This window comes from Hippocampus guttulatus, chromosome 7 (genome assembly GCF_054856545.1).
Source record: "Hippocampus guttulatus isolate MCC_2025c chromosome 7, RoL_Hgut_1.0, whole genome shotgun sequence".
NCBI lineage: Eukaryota > Metazoa > Chordata > Actinopteri > Syngnathiformes > Syngnathidae > Hippocampus > Hippocampus guttulatus.
In genome coordinates this window covers 14,602,933-14,623,677 of record NC_141267.1, presented here as the reverse complement: position 1 = coordinate 14,623,677, position 20,745 = coordinate 14,602,933, and the positions used below count along the sequence as shown (strand labels likewise).

General features: G+C 43.2%; 1 long non-coding RNA gene across 1 annotated transcript in view; it reads right to left on the bottom strand.

Moving 5' to 3' along the window:
- LOC147202400 (uncharacterized) overlaps positions 1–20,745 on the bottom strand; it is a 48,273-nt gene that overhangs the window by 9,374 nt on the left and 18,154 nt on the right. The window contains exons 3-4 of the long non-coding RNA XR_015101411.1: positions 11,356–12,411; positions 914–1,003 (exon numbers count right to left, since the gene is read on the bottom strand). This is a non-coding gene — a long non-coding RNA (uncharacterized LOC147202400). The remainder of the gene's footprint in view (positions 1–913; positions 1,004–11,355; positions 12,412–20,745) is intronic.

Genomic DNA, 20,745 nt, shown 5'->3' with positions numbered 1-20,745 from the left:
TGCCATTTACAAATCCAAAAGTAATTTAAAGTAAACAAGCGACATTAATATAATGGTACTTGGATTATATTACTGACTACATTTTTTTTAACAGGTAACCATCCCAACCCTGCATGTTAGTCAAAAGTCCTTGTAACCTGCATTCTGTGTGTTAGCTCTGTACAATTTCTCCTCTCATAACAATCGACACATGCCTCATTGGATTGCGCTCAATTGTGCCCTTTTTACTCGTTACCAGTGAGCATGACTGGAACGTTGGACCCCCCCCCACCCTTCATGGAGCGTCGCACTATGGAACCTTCCCTTCACACAGGAAGGTGTGGATGAGGATTTAAAGCTTTGGTGCACTGTGTAAACTGCTTCTTCAAACTCAGCCTATGAAGATCCTGCTTGATGAGAAACATGTCAGAATTCTTTTAGTTCTCATGAGTGCCAAAGCAGTAACGCATGGATAGGGGGTGAGGTAAACTGTATGAAATGAAAATGTATGATTATATATTTTTCACCCCCCCCCTCCCCCATCAAATAATTTGTGGTACTCCATATTCCTCGATACATCCTGTCGTTTCAGCCCTGCCTGTCCCTGTGTATTGACAAACACCCAAGGAGAAATAAGCAGACACTTGTTAGACAGCAAGTTATTTTTGGTTTCAAGGGGGCGATTTGAGGAAATATGGTACTTTCAATTCACTCTCAGACATTTCTCTTCCAAAACAAAGGCCACAATTTGACAGGTGAGGGGCGAACATCTGCTCTCACCGTTGCTGCACGACTGATGAAACACAACAACATCAGGAGCATCTCTTGACACACAGGCAAACACGCACACAAACAGTAGATCGCTCTGTGTGTGTGTGTGTGTGTAATTGACTAACAATGTTGAGACAACTATATGATGAAAGTGCGCACACACCTCCACATGGTCCACGTTCCCTTCCCTTCTCGCCACGTGCACGCAGCAAGGACCCCATCCTTGTCAAGCCCTGTGCTGTCCACGCCATGCCTGATGGGAAAAAAATGAGTAAAATGAAGGGCCTGCATGCTTTGTTTGCAAATTAAAGACCAGCCCCCCTCCACACACACACACACACACACACACACACACACACACACACACACACACACACACACACACACACACACACACACACACACACATTTTTTAATAAGAGTTCATTCACTGGCAGGGGTCTCAACTTGCCATAACTTCGCCTGTTAATATTGTGCCAGTGGGATGTGGAGATGATGTGAATACATTTTCAAGAAGATAGCAACTGTACTGCTGTAGTAGAGAAGGCTGCATGCTTGTTATTGTCACTCCCCCAAAAAGAAAGTATCAAATTTATATATATAGCTTTAACCCTTTCAGGGACAGCTGCTACCACAGTGAACAGCTTATGATTTTATCAAGTTATAGGGTGCATGAAAGGGTTAACGGAAGATGAAGGATTTGTATGAGAGCTGACTGCTACATGTGATCAATTAATTTTGTCTTTAGACATTGTGATAACTAGATTAAACTAAAACCTTCAAAATCGTGCGAATGGTACAATGGTTTGTAGTAAGGACTGGCCTGTTTAGATTTTCTATTTTAGTGAATTAGATTATAAATGGAACGGTCAAGGACATCCCGTTTTATATGTTAGCATCAGTGCTAACGTTACTGCTCAGTTTGGATATTGGAGCCAAATGATCAAGTTGCTGTTAAAACAATGTCAAGTTTTGTTACCGTTTAGCATGCCCGCTCATTTACTTCGCTAGCTTTCATCCAGGAGCCCCACCATTTCAGGCCTATCTTGGCCACCCTTGCAAAACAGGGGTAAAATACAGAGGACAGTTGCGCCTTGAGCGATGCGTTTAATCTGTTCCATGACCACACTCGTCACTCACAACAGTCACAAATCAGCTCTCTCCACTGAAACTAATGGACATGCCATTAATCAGTTCTAGCCTCCCAACCAAAAATATTTTTTATCATGTGTTAAATCAAATTCTTTCCTATTATGATTGCATTGTCATTCTCATCTAAATTGCTAGCATGTGTTTATATGTTTTCATCATACCAGGACTAGGACTGCGTCCTGCTTCTGTGTCTCTGGTTAGACCCAACACAAGCCGAGCTTTTCTGGCAGCATATTTCCAAAGTTATAATGAAGGACCAGACCGGCACAAGGTCAACGAAACATCCAGCTTCCAATAGCTGCAGGGGCCTGGCAAAAAAGCTCGTTAATGTTGAGGGCATTGACTTGTTCCCAGCAACTGAACTGTCAACTAAGATAGCATTTAGCATTAGCCAAAGTAATAACACAACCATCGGTCACCAGATTGACTAGCGATGTTTAAAGTTTGTTTGCCATTTGTCAGAGGATAAGCCCCTTTGCTCGAAACAACCCCTGTGTAGTTGTGTGACAAAGAAATGCAAGTAAGACACGTGGCGCTGCCCGATGTTTTTGATCTGTCTCAACCTAGCTTAATAGCGCAAAATCTGTCAGACATATGGTACAATTAGAATAAACAATTTCAAAAGTAATGCGTCTTATGGAGGATTAAAAAATAGATATACCGTTTTGTGTACATTTCCAAAGGTCTGCCATTTGAATGGTTTTGAAGTAATTTACGTTACAAGCCACTTATGACTTGGCTCAGCTTCAAAATGATTAAATAGGACCATTTTTTCCCGTTGACTGTATATGTTTTCTGGGAGCAGTACATAAAATAATAAAATAAGAAAAAATATGGCACCTTATTTCATACTGCAGATATTTCAGCTGCTGATTTTATTAGCAGATAAACTGACCCCGGAGTTGTTGTCGCGACAAATTTAGAGGATGGAGGATTCCCGCAACTTTTTAATCACAACGATGTAAAAGGTGAGCGGGGGAGGTGCGGCCGGAGGGTACAGAGCAGCATTTGAAGAAAGCTGGTTGAAAAAGAATCAAATAAATAAATAACTTGATAATAAAAAAGTGGGCCGTTATAAAGCGGGCGCAGATTTAGTAGCTCGGAGGAGAGGCGGCGGGGAGGAAAAGACGAGGTGAAAGGGGTCAGCGGGGATGAAGGCTAAAGCCTGGGAGCGAGCAAAAGATGGTGGTGTGTCAATGCCTGCGTGCGTGTGCATGCATGTGTGTCAACCCCAGCTGGGCAGACATTTAACTTGACATGCTGATAGGGATTTAAGCAGTGGGTGGCTGCAGTGTGTGTGTGTGAACAAGGTGAGCGGTCACCGAATGTCGTCGCTAAGCTTGATTTCAACGCGAGGGCTGAGACGATGAGGTGGCCGGGAGACGGGAGGTTGGTTCTGTTGCGGGTGGACGACGGCTCCACCCATCCCCTCCCTCCAGGCGAAGGCGAGGAGAAAGAGAGGGGCCGACTTGTGTTGAGGGGATGAAGGAAAACTGCTTTCTTTCTTTCTTTCTTTTTTTCCAATGAAGCAGAATTGCCCCCAATGGTGGAAAATGAGAACGCTACTTCCGTCCAGTGCCCTTGATTTTTTTTTTCATATTCCTCCATTAAAAGTATCCAAGTAGCAAATTACATTTGTATTACCAATGGTATTACAGCTTTTAAAGAGCATTCTTCATTTGGAAATGAAATATCTTAACACGTGTTTCAAATACAACCTGACAGCTGCCTGTTTCTCCTTTGGCACCCCCCCTAATAAATGAAAACTATCACATTTCAACTGCAGGAATCTTAGCTCAGAAGTAGGAACTTCTGGAGGTCCTATCGTCTAAATTTAGCCGCCAGAGTAATTTCTCACCTTTCCAAAGCAGACTATACTTTCAAGAGGTAAATTCTACAGCTCTCAATATGATTGGATGACAACAAACATATTTTTTTTTCCAGGGACCTTAATGTACCATGGACTGAAAATTCCTGAAATAGAGCCCAATAAGTGTGACAGTATCTTATGTGTAGATTTCATTTTTTTCATTGTGCCGAGTTGACCCATAGAGGATAAGCAGTGTTGATTTTTACTGTTTGTACTTATATACCGGTATGGAGTCTGTACTCTTTTTTTTCTTTTTATTTTGATTCAAGTAAATGAAGTTGAATCAGTCGTTCTATTTTTACCAGTCTTTTTTCTTTCTTGACACAAGTAGCTGCGTGAGCACTTTTTCCCCACTCTTTTTTTTTGTTGTTGTTAGCAATTAACTCTTTAAGTCCGTGTGTGAACAATACCATCTGAACTGACATGATGATAGTTACTCCCTTTATTCTTTTTAAACAGCTGCTAAAAGGAAGGTACAGTATCTCTTATGGCACATGTGTTTATTCATTCAAAATAGACTACCGGTAATTGAGACTTGACATCAAATAGAGGAAACACGTTCTTTACGGGTGCCAAAATATAATCGAAAAAAAAAACCTTGTGGTATCTCAAGACACCTATACAGTCCTGTATACGATGTTCACGGCTGCGGCAAGTGTAAGAGGTGCCTGGCTACCTACTTTGGGGTGCACACGAGATGAACCCTGAGCTGACATGTTAAATTACAGGAGGCAGCAGACTGAGACAACCAGGGGGGTGTTGCTGGGGCTGGTGGAGGGGCTGTCAAAGTGTCTGACCGGGTTTCACTCCATGGTGCTGTAAAGGGGGCGCTTATTTGACCGGGAGGGTGGGCTACAGAGATGCAGGACTGATTCCTGGCTTGATTTGGACTTCTGGAGACGGGCCAGAAGGTGGGTGGTGATGAATCCCCCGACCCAACCACAACTACACGCCCCCCCACCCCCACCCCCCCTATCCCTTTTTGCACCAAGTTGTCCATGGAGCAAAGTAATAAGAAGCAGCTTATAAAATAAGCAAACACGGAGACAGCTTACACACAGTCGGCCAGCTGAGGGGGGAGGGGAGGGGAGGATGCAAACACACGCACACAGACGAACACCTCCCCCTGGTGCACTACCACACCCCTGACCTTGACCCCCTGCGATCATTCCAAACCTGTTTCTGAATGGACGTCAGTGCAGCCGGGCCGTCTAGCCACATAATAAGTGCAACTTCCTTCACTACACAGACTCCCCCATCGTCATCGTCATCATCATCGAGCCCATTCCCACGCTCGCTGGATGACTGATGCGAAGTCTCGGCATCTGGACGGAAAGATTTTGTTGTACATGGCTAGATGACACTGAAGACCTTATTTTGTGTATATGCAATCATATTAATTGTAACACAAGCCAAAATATTAGAAAGAGCACACTGTGCAATCACCACAATGCTAAATCCACAAATTTAAAAGTGAACATTCTTTTCTTTGTAAAGGACAGATTTGGACTGAATCTTTATAGATTATGCATATATACCTACAAGGGCAAAACAATTGAGTAGGAAATCATACAAAACCGACATTATGTTTTTAATAAATTGGAGCATCATGAGAAACATAAGACCTTTCGTCATTCATTTATTTATTACAACTAAATCACATCCCAAAAAGGAAAGGGAATGCCAAGAACAAAAAGAAACATTTAATCAGGATAGAATTTTTTTTTTTTTAACATTTTTCTCAAGTGCACTCCAAATGAAGTATGAAAATGTAAAAATGTTCACACATTGGACAATGAATGTTGCCTAATCAAGGCAAAAGTCCATGACCAAATAGGGTTCCTCGCACTTACAAAAGGGGCTATAGGGCACCGGTTTCCATACAATAGAATACAAAAGGCAAAGCTTTTCAGTACAAAATCCTACTTAGCGTCGCGACTGCACGTAGGCTGTATGCACTCATGCACATCATTCATCATACATGGGGTTGGCGTCATATTTTCATTAGGGCCATGTCTGTGTCGAGCAGTGTGGCCTTTCACTTGAGTGCGAGCAGGCAGTTTAATCACACATGCAGCACTACTCCATTTTCATTTCCTTTTTTTTTTCTCCTCATGCAGCCTCCATTCCACTCTAGCTTCATAATTCTGCCCTTCAGTGCCTGTCTGGCCAGGCGCAGCGTTTGCAGCCGGTTGCGATGACATAATCACTGACTTGGAGCAATGCACCCCCCAAATTGCCCAAACTCCTAACTTCTTTCCCAGAATTCGTAATAAGACTTTAGGGCGACTCCCTTTGTAGCAACGGGAGCAGATTCCTACATAAGAATATACTGTACTCATATCATGATACTTTTCCTCTTTGGCGAAATGCAAAACACATTTAGTAATGTGAAAACGTTAGCTGGGTCACTGAGCTGAAGTCTGAAGACAAAAAGTGATACTGGTTTGAATTCCAAGTTGAGTGAAAATGCCCGTTGAACTCCAATGAAATGAAGTAATTGAGGAGAAACGATCGCTGCGCCTCAGCTTGGTTGCAAGAAGGCACGTAAGACAAGTGGAACGGGACTGAAAAGAATTGAGCGATGGCTGTAAATGCTTTCAGCAAGTATTACATCAATGCGACACGCACACACACACACACACACACGCACATGCACGCACACACACACACACACACACAGACACACACACACACACGCACGCGCGAACAAAATCAATAGGGAAGCAAATAAAAAGCAGCAAGCAATCTGAATAAAGCACAACTAAGCCCACTCTCAAAATTGTCATTCGTAAAAAGGATACATAACTGTAATTGAATAGATCTTTGGGAAGTGTTGGTACCTTGTCAAAGTTGACAGAATGATATTTAAAAAAGCCTTCCAAATCTTGAGTAATTGATATTTTTGGGTCTGATAAAGCGGAAACATATAGGGACAGCAGCGACATATATAGGAACATGAAGCAGGGAGCATGAATGACGATGACACAATACATTCCGAGAAGTAAGATCTGGAAATAAAATAAAACACAGGATTTTTTTTTCAGTCGGTATCATTTGCTATTCAAGCATTTTTTTTGTTGCTCAGTTCACACCATTAGTAGGTACATGTTAAATAAATTGCTAGCAAATGCTTGCTAGCTTTCAGTCCCGCAGCTAAATACGACTCAAGCGAATCAACAGGAAAAAAAACTACAGTTGGCGATACTTCGCCACATGCCAAGTGACTGAGAGCACATCAACTGATGTGCCGCAATCGAAAAACGGGTACCATGTAGCATATTTTAAGGCACCACAATGCAATATTTTGGACAATATTATTTTTTGCTAAACTACGAAAACATGGCGTGATTGTCAAGAAAAAAGTGGATGGTCACAAAGAAGAGGAAAATAAGAACAATGAAGAGAGTGTGGATATTTTGAGAAGCTTTTAGCAATGATCAGTTGCCCTGTTCACTGACTCAAATTGATGCACAGAGACTCTCCACACTTGGCTTTTTATCTACAGTTACATAAGTAATTAGAATTATAGTGAAATAGTATTGCAAAACAGAATATGTACATACAGTATTGGTATGGCTTTAGCAGCAAACCGATTATTCAAATTTCAAATTCAAATTTACTTTTTGCTTATAGTGTGCACAGGAGTTGTTGGTGCGACTCACTTCACGGGTCACCACATGAGTTACTTGTTTGATGAGCACAATTTTGTGGCAGATGCTCTTCCCTGATGCCGCTCAACAATTTTCTTTCCGGGCTTGCACCAGCCGTGACTGAATATTGGGACCAAAGCACAAGTATCTGTAATACATGAGTACCCAGTCAGACTACTTTTGCCATCTGAAAGTGTTGTCATGGTCTCTGTACACTCATGGGTGAACTGTTTTTTGCAAGACAAGTGGCTACCGGTGCAGTGTGTCTCAATATCATAGTTTATTCATTTATTTGAAATGTGTATGATAGTAAAGAATGTTAACATGTTTCTTAAAGCATTGCCCGTATATTTAATCAAGGTTTTATGATGGTGACAATTTGATGCTGGGATTCTTTCTAATTCATTTATTTCCTACAGGAAAATATTCATATATTAATATTAACAAATCGACATTTGACTCTCCGTATGAAATTGCACCATACTGCAGACCACCTGAAGCAAGCTCATCTGCGCAGTTTGCCACCGAAATGCACAGCATCACTTGCATTCATTAGCATAAAAGCTTTCTGCAGGAGAAGGTGGGTGCGGAGTGTTTTCTTTATTTCCTTTAAGTAAGTGTGAATGCAAACAGTCAATGGATTAGAATTACTCTTTGTACAAGTGTGCGTGTGTGTGTGTGTGTGTGTGTGTGCGTGTGTGCGCGCGCGCGTGGTTAAGTAAACCTGGTTGTGGGTTATGTTCATTCTGCTGCTGTATAAAACATATGGCACTTCCATTGTTATTATGCTAATGACAGATAAGAGGCATGCAAGACTTATGTCTGCTTGTGAGGACTGACAAGGCACGTTTTAACCCAATGATGCGCCGAACAAAACAAACAACAAGAAAAAAAACGATTTGTCAAAAATGTTGTCAATGTTATACTCCAGACCTGAAGGGGGCAGCAATGCGCATTACAAAGTGCCTACCACGCAAAATCAGAAAGAGAAGAACTTTGCACAAATTTGTCACAATAAGTTTTGATATTACATTAATATCAAGTGGAGTTTAAAACGTACAACATTAAGGTGCAACCACGATGTAAGGTCATCTTTAATACTGAAATGTGGGGTAAATCTGCGAACTTCACATGAAAGTCTGTTTTTGGCGCTAAAGTGTTGCTGTTTTGGTTAGCAAGGGGCTTAGCATTCACTTTTTGATGTCTGTCTTCATGATCAGGTTTTGCAGGTAACAAGAAAACTACTTTCTGGTTAAGGCAAATGGCCAGTTGATGAAAAATAGCACTATATTGCAAAATATAAATATAATAACATAACAACATAGTTAAAGAGAATGCAAATGTAATGAAGTCAAACTTCTGCAGTACTCGTGCGTTAACGTGTGCCTTTAGTGAGTGACATCAGGGTCTGTAGTCATTAATGCGGGCTTTTTAAGTGTGAGCATCTGCTCCATGCTCCTTGTGAGTGTTCTCATTTTTGCATTTGCTTGTTAGTGTTTGTCTAAACGGTTGAAGGAGCATCAGTGATTGCGGCTCACCTTTTTTCTTTTCTTCTGTCACTAAACCCAATGGGCAGTGTATACATAATCAAAATATAACAAAAACGCCATCCAATCAATGGCTCACAACTTGAAACACAGTTGGTCCACTCTTAAGTCAAGCTGCCGGTGTAAATTGTTTAATAAAAATACCCGACTAATTTCTAGCAGTAACAGACTGCCGTGTGCTGTCCTAACAGTCAGCAAGCAGGCGGCGAGTCTTCCGACGGGATGATGGCCTACTTCCAGGGGGTGCGCAGATAGAGAGGGTCCTCTCCTAATTAGCCCTGACAGGTGAAAACAACCCCAAATACCTGAGGGGCTCGCCATGAAACGGCCAATCGCACACAAACATAAACACAGACACAAAAACGGCAAGCGAGGGGGGGGGTTTCACCAGCACTGTTGCGACGACACAGCAGCCTGCATCCCGCTGCTTGTGCACGGATAGCCCTGATCCCCCCGCGCTTTGACAAGGCGTAATAAAGCGCCGCATTGTGTGTGTATGTGTGTGTGTATGAGGGTGGCTGGGGAGAGGGGTGGTGGGTGTTAACACAATGTTGCATGCTGAGTGCTGTGAGAAGGGCGTACACCGCCGGGTCCCACGGCACAGCAGCACACCAGGGCCTATAGCAGGGATTGGCGAGCATGCTAATGAGGCCATTATGTATTGGACGCTCCTTTCCTTTACAGTGTGCCTGTCAGCGGAGGCATGAAGCCCGGCACAGATGTCACATATGGCACAATGCGGCAACAACGGCAGCGTCTCCCAAAAATTGGCGGGTGCAAGTGGAAGGCTCCGATCCAAAAGTAGAAAATGGCATTTGCATAGGTAATGAGGTGAGCTTAAAATGCTTAAGACGCGGGCCACGCAGGCGACATTCACCCGCTAATTGCCCTCACGGCTTATTCAATCAGCAGCCGGGCAGCTTTTTATTCGGCTTTTCTTTCAACGCTTTTATTTACAGCTGAAAAAATGGGGGAAGGAATGGCACGGATGGAGCGCATGCAAATGCAATTACGGTGTATTTGCATAGCCGTTAACATTCGGAGGGCAGATGGCAAACAGCGGGCACTCGAAGAGACCGCCCGAGCGCCATCTTGGCCGAGCGAGACAGCTGGCAGATAGCGATCGGCCATTTTGTAAGCACTGTTGCCAGGCGGAGGTGGTAGGAAAAGGAAAACTCGAGGCGCCAGTCTCGCCGCGTGCCAGGAGATTGGCGGGAGTCGCGCTGTAATGAGTTGGTACATGCAATAATAACAAAAACGACACAGCAATCACAAGGCTCCTGTGAGAGGAGCCGCTGTTGCATTTATGCGCTAATTTTGACTTTATCACCCAGCAACAACAGCCTGAGAGTGCACATCTGCCAAGGTTCATGCTTTTGTCAAATGCCCAATCGCCAACAGTATACGACAGGGATGACATTTTTTTCCCCCACATACAGAAAAATGAGGGGCGCTGGGGGACAATGTCACCTTATGTTTGTAAAACCTGAACGAAATAAACAATCCAATATAGTCTCGATCGACCTATCGTGACCATAATTGCATCAGTCATTTTTTTTTTATGTTTTCCAAAAAAAAAAAGTAAAAACACATCTCAAAGTAAGCACACAAGAAGAGACCAGTTCCCTCAATAGAAAATTTGCAGCATAACACATTAAGAATATATTACATTTTTAGCAAGCATGTAGCGATTTTTAAAAAAAAATTAATATTGTGGCAGTTAATTAAAAACTGTCTCAAAAAAAATTTGGGTAATGATATGATAAGGAGTTAAACACTTTGGCTAGGTACTATTGATGACAAAGCAAAGTTATTTGTATAGATTGCATGATATACAGTAATATTAAATTTTATAAAATATTCTAAATAGAAAAATAGTGTTATATCTCCAATTAAAAAATGTGACTTTATTTTTAATAATTTTTTTTCTTCACATTTTTAAAGAATTTTTAAAAAAGTGTGATGACTTGTAACGTTCAACTTTATTCTTTTTTTTTAAAATTGTGGGTGATGTTTAATTTGACCTTCTCTTATCAACTCCTGATACGGACCAATAAAAAACGTGTAACAGGCTGCAAATGGTACTGGTGCCAGATTTTAGATCCAACTAATCAAGGCTTAAATAGATAGAGACAAAAATCCGGATCAGATCTAGATTGAAAGTGGTATAATTTACATTTCGAGGAAATCACTGAGGTGGGTAGTACAATTCACTCATTATAAAATATTGGGGTTTTTTTTCAAGAATTATGACGGCAACCCCGTCGCCCAAATTAAACGGAAGCATCCTTGAAAGAATCGATTCATCATCAGGCAATACAGATTGTAGGCCAAGCAAACCGATGCCAATATCAACAACGTAATGTGACGTGAAGGTACTCACCAAAAGGTAGGAACTCTGCCTTGAGATTTTCAGGACTGATGCCTTAAGTCCCATGTCACGTCTTCACATTAGGATTTGTTACAGGTAAAAAAAAAAATAATAATAAATAAAATAAAAAAGAGTCTTATTATACGAGGAAGGAAAAAGTAGGCTCATTAGCAGCCATTCATTAGCAATGAACGGTGGACCTGAGCTTGCAAACGGTGAGGAAGCGGCGAAATCCCTCATCTTTTCCTCCGCTCCACCTGCTAGATCAATACTGCACTTCCATATCCTCTGAAGGCGGCTGCTCTTAGTGTGGCTCAGGAAATATAAAGCAATAACAAAAAAATGCAGCAGATTGGAGAAGTTGTCCTTTCATCCAAGCCCGTGAGATGAAGGTTTTCTTGGGCTTGGATAGCGTCCTGTTCGTCCCCCCCCCCCCCCCCCCACCTCTGTGAATCCTAACAGAATCAAGAAGAAGCTCTTGCTTTTTCCCACATATTGGCTTCTTCTTTTCCGCTCTGGCGTCCCCGCCTCTCAGTGGCAAAATGTTTATTGAGCGGCAAAAAAAATCCCTGCGGGCCGAGCCCACACCGAAACATCCATCCATGTGTGGGGCGAGTGCAAGGGTGAGGGCTCTGGCCCAGGACTGTTGGAGGAAGCTGGAAAAAAAAAGATGGAGGTGGGAACTGGCGGTCTGTCCCAGGGCTCCAAGGGGCCCGCAGGCGGTTCTGGCCAACCTCTGCTAGCCTCCGTATTGATTTGACAGCACGCAGGCTCCTAGCCGGCGGCGACGGGCGCCTCGGCTCGCCTGCCTCACCTGCATCTCTCCTGGCTCGGGCCCGCCCTCGCCTGCCCACTCTGCCTGGCCTCTGTCAGCTTGCCGGGACCCCTGAACGCAAACGCCGGGGGGCCTGTGCGAGGAAGGCAGCCAGCGAGGCCCGTCATGGAGATCCACAGCTGTGTTCACCTGCTCCGGGTTCAGCCGCTTCCTGCAAAGTCTTCTCTCCATCCCTCCTTCCACCCACACTCCAAATCCTCCTCTTCTTCCTTTTCATCTTTTGCCTCATCTCTCTGCAAGACACAAACACAAGGAGGAAAAAATTGTTAATCGTAAGTTTTGCTGGAGTTGAGTAAGAGTTCAGGGGTGAATATTCTGGTATCATCTCCCGGCGAGCAGCATGAACCGCCTCATGTCAAAGAGCAAAGACCGTTAGGATTGGAGGTCTGACACTTGACTGATATTCTCTGACTGATATTTTCAACCCAATTGCTAAAATTTGTTCCATAAAATTTTATTAATTGATTCACAGCTGTCTTCATTTTGTAGAGTTTGTCTTAGCTGCACTGCTTCCAGTGCATGTATGTGGATTCCTGATACAACATCCGTTTGTATGTGTTGCCATGTCACTCTAATCTGCCCCATGACCTTCAGAATCAGTAGTGCTGCCATCTTACTCCCTCCCAATCAGAATATCAATCATATGGCAGCTTGCAGTTACGAGTACAAGTAAAGACTCACACAACGCACGGCACAACATGAAAACTACACACTGGACAGCCGGATATGATCATTCAACTAAATTCACCAAAATCTAAATCTACCAAATTCTCCATCTTTGCTCTTTCTTCTACCCTTTCATCCATTTTCCATTCCACCTATCCTCAGTAGAGTCACGGGGGTTGCCGGCGCTCATCCCAGCGGACTTTGGGCGAGAGGTGGGGTTCACTTGGGGCAGGTCACCTTTCTTCCTCTTCTTCTCATTCTTAATACATGTTACGCCAGGTTGGGCCATCAAACAGCAGATTCTCGGTCCAATACGAATAAAATTTAGAACGCGTGCAACAGAGAGTTGTTAAAATGACACTGAAAACAACAGGTTTGTTTCAGCTGAAAGCTTCCAAATTCATCCGTCCATTTTCTGAAACGCTTTATCCTCACAAGGGTCGCTGGGGGTGCTGGAGCCTATCCCAGCCGTCTTCGGGCAGTTGGCGGGGGACACTCTGAACCGGTTGCCAGCCAATCGCAGGGCACAAAGAGACAAACAACCATTCATGCTCACACTCACACCAAGTGACAATTTAGAGTGTTCAATCAGCCTACCATGCATGTTTTTGGAATGTGGGAGGAAGCCGGAGTACCCGGAGAAAACCCACGCAGGCCCAGGGAGAATATGCAAACTCCACACAGGGAGGCCGGAGGCGGAATTGAACCCGGTACCTCTGTACTGTGAGGTCAACGTGCTAACCACTGGACCAACGGGCCGCCCAGATTCCTAATTATATTTTTAAATTGGACATAGAAGAAATGATCCTTAAAACTGCCAACGATTCAAAAGGACCCAATTTACATGTTGAAAAAAATACTCCAAAGTAAAGAAGTAGATTGTGTTGATGCCAAAGAGCGTGTGAAGGAACGGAAATATTTGGACTGCACCAGTGCTGCTCTAAAGTGGTCAAAGAATCACTTTGTAGCTTTTGTGTCATCTTGAATCATTCAAATGCCTCCAGCAAACTCTCTTATGATAATAGCAGTTTGGTGGTGGTGGTGGTGGTGGTGTGTGTGTGTGTGTGGGGGGGGGGGGGGGGGGATTCATACTTCCATTGTGTGAGAAAGAGCCAATGCCAAATTCAGCCCCCTCTCTATCTCAACACACTACAGCATCCAAATGTCCAAAATGGAGTGCCTTCTCTGCGCTCAAACAACAACAACAACAAAAACCCTGAAACAGCCTTCCACTGGAATACAGAAGGTACTGGGTGGAAGTTGCAAGAGTGGCCGAGTATGAGAGGCAAATCTAAGAATGGGGGCGGGGGGGTAGGATTCAAGGGGGCACGGATGTGGGACAAGGGGGTGCGCTGCTTGTCTCAGACACAATAATGCTATTCATTGGGCTCAGACATGGGTGTTAACTCCCCTCTGACCGAACACAATGGACCTGGGCGGCTTCCAGGCAAGCCTTGGTGATATTGTTAGTTCAGGGCTGCTTTGTGGCCACCGCGGGACACAGCCGACGCATTGTGGCCTTGCGGGCGGGATGGATGGAAGGACGGACGGACGGACGGATGGGTGGATGGATGGATGGAGGGAGGGAGCTTTGAGACGCAAATGGAGAGTTTGTCAGTGTTGAAGCTGAGAGGACAACGGGGGAAACGGGGTCAATGGGCCTTTTGGTGCTGCCCCTTGGCATTGGACTTGCACGTCTTGGAAAGCTGTTCTTCTGAGAATTGAGTCTAGGATTCAGGTCAAAAAGTGAGACACTGATTTGTAGGAGAGGTACATACATTTTGGGTGACGCATCTATTTTCTTACAAAAATATGCCATTGGGTCCAGATAAATGCTATTCATAGCTTGTTCTCTTGAGACTCTTGGAGTAGTTTCTCCACAAAATTCACTGTGTTTATTTATTTTTGGAATCTACACCAAGTCTCAACTCAATCTACGTCTCGTCTACTATTGCAGTCCCTTTAAATGAGGACTGCTCAACAATTTTAATCCATTCTTGCACTCAAAATGAGAATTCTACCCCAAGGATCAGCAAAGAGGAATCATGCTTGAATTATAATTGTAGCGATGGTGCTATGTTAAATCGAAATAAACCTTTCGGGTCTAATTCAGAATGTGCTCAAAAGTTTGACAAAGCATGAAGACCAACAACCCTCTGTTACTAGAAATACCGGTGTTGCTTTTTCCTGTTCCATACCAAGCCTTGAATGTATGTACGAGCCAACCTGCTGACCCACTACAATTTCACGGCTCAGGTAATATTCAGGACCACTCACCTTATGGTAGAACCACACCCCTAGATCACAAACTCACAACAAGACTTGTGTGCCAATTGCAGTCAGAAGGCTCTGCATGGGGTTTAAGGAAACTTGCATCAGTCTCTATGGTGAGACGGACACGTTCCATCAAGTTGGGCATTGCCCAGAGCAGTCTCAGAGCATGAACATGGACACACACGCAACATGACGGGGGTTGAGTCTACAAACACAAATAAACATGTGGTACAATATTGTTGGTCAGCTCATCACGATCTCAAGCCTAGGGGGTAGGCCACTTCAGTCCTAGAAAGACGCTGTCCCGCTTGTTTTAGAATTTTCCTTTTCCAACACATCTGATTCAAATGATCAGGACCTTTATCGGGCTTTTACAGAGCTTGCTCATTAGCTGGTCATTTGGATCAGGTCTGTTGGAAGAGGAAAATGTCGAAAACAAGAAGGACTGCGGCTCTCTAGGACCAGAGTTGCCTACCCCCGCCCTGGAATCTCGCCACAAGCCAAGTCTACCGCTTATGCTGCGAAAGTTGACCAGATAGAAATCTAACTATGAGCTGCGCCAAGTAAACAGTGTAAACGTCGGGCGTCTTCAGGGAGTTGAACTCAGAACCCAGCACCGCTAAAGCTCAGATTACTTGACCAATGAGCCGTACTATTGCGCAAAAGGCAAAACGAGAGAAGGCAGTACTTTGGAATTTGCTACGCATTTGTTAAGTAAGACGGAGGCACAAAGGACAGAGATCGAAATTACGACAGAGGAATCACATTTGAGCCTATTCGTTTTATTGCTGTTTTTCTGTTGATATTGAATCTCATGAGTCCTCTACACAGGCCCTACAATTACAAGGGCTCAACCGAGATTTGAACCCGGGACCTTTCACACCCAAAGTGAGAATGATACCTCGAGGATTACAGTTCAAATAACTGTTGTTGAAAAGGCAAGCGGGGGCAAATAAGTGTACAAATATTTGTGACAAATATGCCTCTAACACAGTCGTTCTTAACCTTTTTAGAGGTACCGAAACCCAACCAGTTAATATGCACATTCACCGAAACCTTCATGAGTGAAAAAAACCCAATATATATATTACAAATTCAAGACATTAAAAAAACGCATTTATTAAAAACAGAAAAAAGTGAATAAAATTTCCAGGGATAAGTATACTTTTTTTTTTTTTTTTGACGACGTACTATCGTGACAGTCACACGTTGACTGCTAAGCGAATTGAATTTCCCACAGCACTGATTGGACAAGCAATGTCATGTGATCATCCGCAGCTAGTGATGGCCTAGAGAGCGTGTCATAACTAATTAATATGTTGAGTCGCGTGTGTCTTGCCCTCCATGGCAGAGGCTCCGTCGAACCCCTGAAACTGACTCACCGAACCCCTGGGTTCGATCAAACCCAGGTTAAGAACCACTGATCTAACGGCTTGCAGTAATAAGTCGACTGGACAGAAGAAATAGCGCTCTGGAATGGAACCCTTTGAGGGACGGCGGTGACTACAGTGGACAGTTTATCATGTTATCAGGTTACAGGGTGCATGAAAGTGTTCAACACTTCACAAAGATCATTTCAGTCTCTTCATGATAGCCATTGATCAATGTGCCACATCGATGCCTGTAAGATTAATGAAGCGACAATACAGTGTACCCCTACGTCGCCCAACTAGTTTTGGTCGCTGATCCTCAGCCTTTTTAAAATTTCATGTGAAAGGTATCACCATTCATGCAATTTCACGATCCCATTCTTTTCTTTACTCGCACCTAACAAATCCAACATCCCTCAAAATGCCTTCTTGAGTACAGACAATACCGCCTGAGCCCAAATCACCACTGAAAGTCCATTCCTAAAAAATGTTCGGCATGAGCTTCACCAGGGGGGCTAATGCCCTGTGAGGGTTGTTTAAGCTAGTGAGGGTAGTGCCCCGTGGTCCCTGTTGGTGGCACAGCGGGGATTACACTCGTCAACCAGCGGAGACAATGATCTCCCCTCCCGGGAAGGGAGTTCAACCTCTCGAACAGTGATCGAGGCAGTCAACTGATGCCTCACTCAATTAAGGGCCGTGGCGAGAGGGTGAGGAACGGACGCGTGGGACGGTGAGGAAGGATTAGAGTCAGCCGGAGGGAGATCAAAATCTCAGGTGTCCGTACTCCAAAACTCCCTCCCGCTCCTTAATAATGTGCTGCAAAACTATACAAATCCATAGACAGAATGCATCAGATAATCCTATTAGACTGGACTGCAACGGATATTCAGTTAGCGGGAGATGCTTCTGCAACACTTCACAGGGATTTGGCAGTCGCAGGTGGGGACGGCAATCGAAAACTGGTCCTTTTTGAGAACCGGCTCCAAATAATTTGATTCCTCGGAATTGATCTGTTTGCTTTGCTGATGATTCCACTTAGCAAATCCGCTGACGTCGCTGTTACACTGTGGAGGACCACGTCACTTAACCATCATTTTGACAGTGGCTTGCCTGTAAGGCCTTCTCTGCTAGCCCAAACCTTATCAGAAAGTCAAACATACATTGACAAGACACACAAAATGGTAATAATTGATTTCCACCAGTCATTTGTCTTCATTTCACACGCGTGTCGTGGACGTGCAGCTAACAGTCATTTGTGGGTTCTTTTTTTTTTTTCATCGAATAACAGTTCAGCTTCGATATGCTGCCATGCAAATATTATTTGCCCAACGCCTTTGGAATTCCAAGTTCTGGCATCAATCACACACACACACACACACACACACACACACACACACACACACACACACACAGAATTTAAATGGCTGTTTTTTGTTTCAAACAGAGGCACGAGCTTTTACGAATCCTCAAAGTGAGGTCAGATTTTTTTTCTCTTCTCTGATTGGTTCAGCTATGTTTATCCCACTGATTGATTGAGCTTAAAATGCGCACCAAAAATGGATTAAAAATTCATTTTCAGTGAGTGGGATATTATGTTCGCATTTCTATGACATCATCCTTGAGCTTCAACAAGAGTGCTTTAAGAGCAGATGAGCGCCCCCAAAGGTCACACCCTACATTTGCTCCTGGCAGGAAGTTCAGGAGTAATTATACATCCTGCACAGCCGAATACTTTTGGGGAAATAACGTGACATGGCACCGGCAAGGTTCTTGCTTTACCTCCCCCTCAGGTCCTCCCCCCTCGCTATCCCACTTGCCAGATAGGAGTGCTCAGCAGCTCCCCGATTGTTATTGATCCTGAAAGCGAGCCAGTAGGGGGGAGTCAGTGACGCTCAACCACTCACTCTCGCTCTCTCTCTCCATCTTTACCTCCATGCAACTTTCCTCCCTCCCGCGCGGAAACTTCATTTATCAAGGTTAAAGAAGTCTTAAAAAAAAAGGCAAGAGGGGGCTGCCTGGATGCCATCTGACTGCATGAAAGAAATCCCCTCAGGCTGCTCGTACAGAGAAAGATGACACACACACACACACACACACACACACACATACACACTTTGTGGTTGAGAAGCCAGCTGAAAGTAACAAAAAGTAACAAAAGTAACATGTTCAACTTCAGGGAAATCAGGACAGATAAAAAAAAATAAAATAAAATAAAAAATAAAAATCCCTCACAGTATTTTAAAAATCTAGGATAAGTGAAAAAAAAGTATGTCTCTCTATTCTTTTTATCCGGAAACCATTTTTCATGTTATTATATCTTGAACACGCTACCACTGGAGCACAAGCATTTTTTTTTTTTGGTCATTCTATATTAAAAAAAAAGTTTTTTTAATCTGTTGGACAGTGACAACACAAGCCATAGATTTGTGTTAAGGCATGTTGGTCCTTTTACACACGATAAAGATAAATCACATCAATGGGATGTGAATACTTCATTACCGCTGAATGTATAATAAATAAATAATAAACAAAAAAAACCACATTGCCATGGATTTTGGGATTCCTCTCCTAATCTTGAATAATAATAATAATAATAATACACTGAGATAAATAGAAATGTATAATTGGACAGTAATTATATTGTTCTTGATTATCTTTTTTAATACCAACAAAAATGAGTTATATAAAAAAAATTAACAAAATCCCCTTTAAAATTATGTATGGTTGGGACACGTTTCAAATAAAAACTCAATCAGGCCTCTGACTAGCTTGTTAAATCAGGCGAGCAGAAGTCCAAGGATATGATTTCATTTTATTGCAGGATTACATTAGTTCACGTTTCATTGCAGTATTTAAATTCATTTTAATGCAGTATTTGAATGCTTAAATTCAGTATTTTATTGAACTGCAGTGTTTAATTTTATTCTTTTATTTTATTGTAATGCACGTGTTATTTTCATTTTGCGTTCATTTTATTTTATTGTATTATATCTTTTATTGCATTTTATCCAGTAGTATTTTTTTAATCTTATTGAATTAGGTTATTTCATTGTAGCATTTTATTTTATCCATCCATCCATCCATTTTCCGAACCGCTTGATCCTCACTAGGGTCGCGGGGGGTGCTGGAGCCTATCCCAGCCGTCTCCGGGCAGTAGGCGGGGGACACCCTGAATCAGTTGCCAGCCAATCGCAGGGCACACAGAGACGAACAACCATCCACGCCCACACTCACACCTAGGGACAATTTAGAGCATCCAATCAGCCTGCCATGCATGTTTTTGGAATGTGGGAGGAAACCGGAGCACCCGGAGAAAACCCACGCAGGCCCGGGGAGAACATGCAAACTCCACACAGGGAGGCCGGAGCTGGTATTTTATTTTATTTTACAGTAATTTCATTTGATTTTAATACAGGGTGGGTCAAGAATGTATCATTCCATTTAGATTGGAAAAGGAAGTTGGAGAGCCAGGACTGCACATGTTTCCCTCAACAACTGTTTCCAGGTTGGCCTTGGCTGGGATCTGCGCAGTCTCTCAAATGCTCTGTTCTCATTAGCGTGACTAAAAGACGGACAGCACGGCCACAAACTGAAGTTCACACAAATCCAACACAAAGCCCTAATGGCCTTTTAACTTGTAGCTCGCTCATTTGCGCACAAAGAGAGAGCACATTTAATAGACAGCGTAGTCGCCATTGTCTCCTGTTCGTAAAAAGGCCTCAACACGTGTTGTGCATCCTGTCAGCCATTGTCTCTGCGACCACTCGACTTTGCAAAAGGCCTGCTTGGCACTCGTGAAGGCAAAGCCACACACCAGCGTGCTCCAAAGCCACACCTTCCTCTCCCTTTGTGCGCCCTAATTGCCACAAGGCGTCTTCTGGTGGCTGTGTTGTTTGTAAGTCTTTGTCTCCTGCTACACAATTGACTCTTCTTCACACGACAGGACGGCGAGGCACATGAGGAGAGGGCGAAATGTGAAAGAAGAAAGGGAAGCAAATCAAGATGCAAAGGTGACAACGACAGAAAATGAATGACATTTTACTTGATTTACATGTATTTTATTTGAAAAATAAGATTAAGATATCCTTTATTTGTCCCACACTGGGGAAATTTACAGTCTACAGCAGCAAGATTGTGGGTAGAAAGAAGGAAGAAAAATAATAATAATAAAAAATAAATCACCATTTATAAATGATGATGGAAATTAATGAATTTTTATGCGATATATTTATTGAATTCATTAAAAATAATTACAAT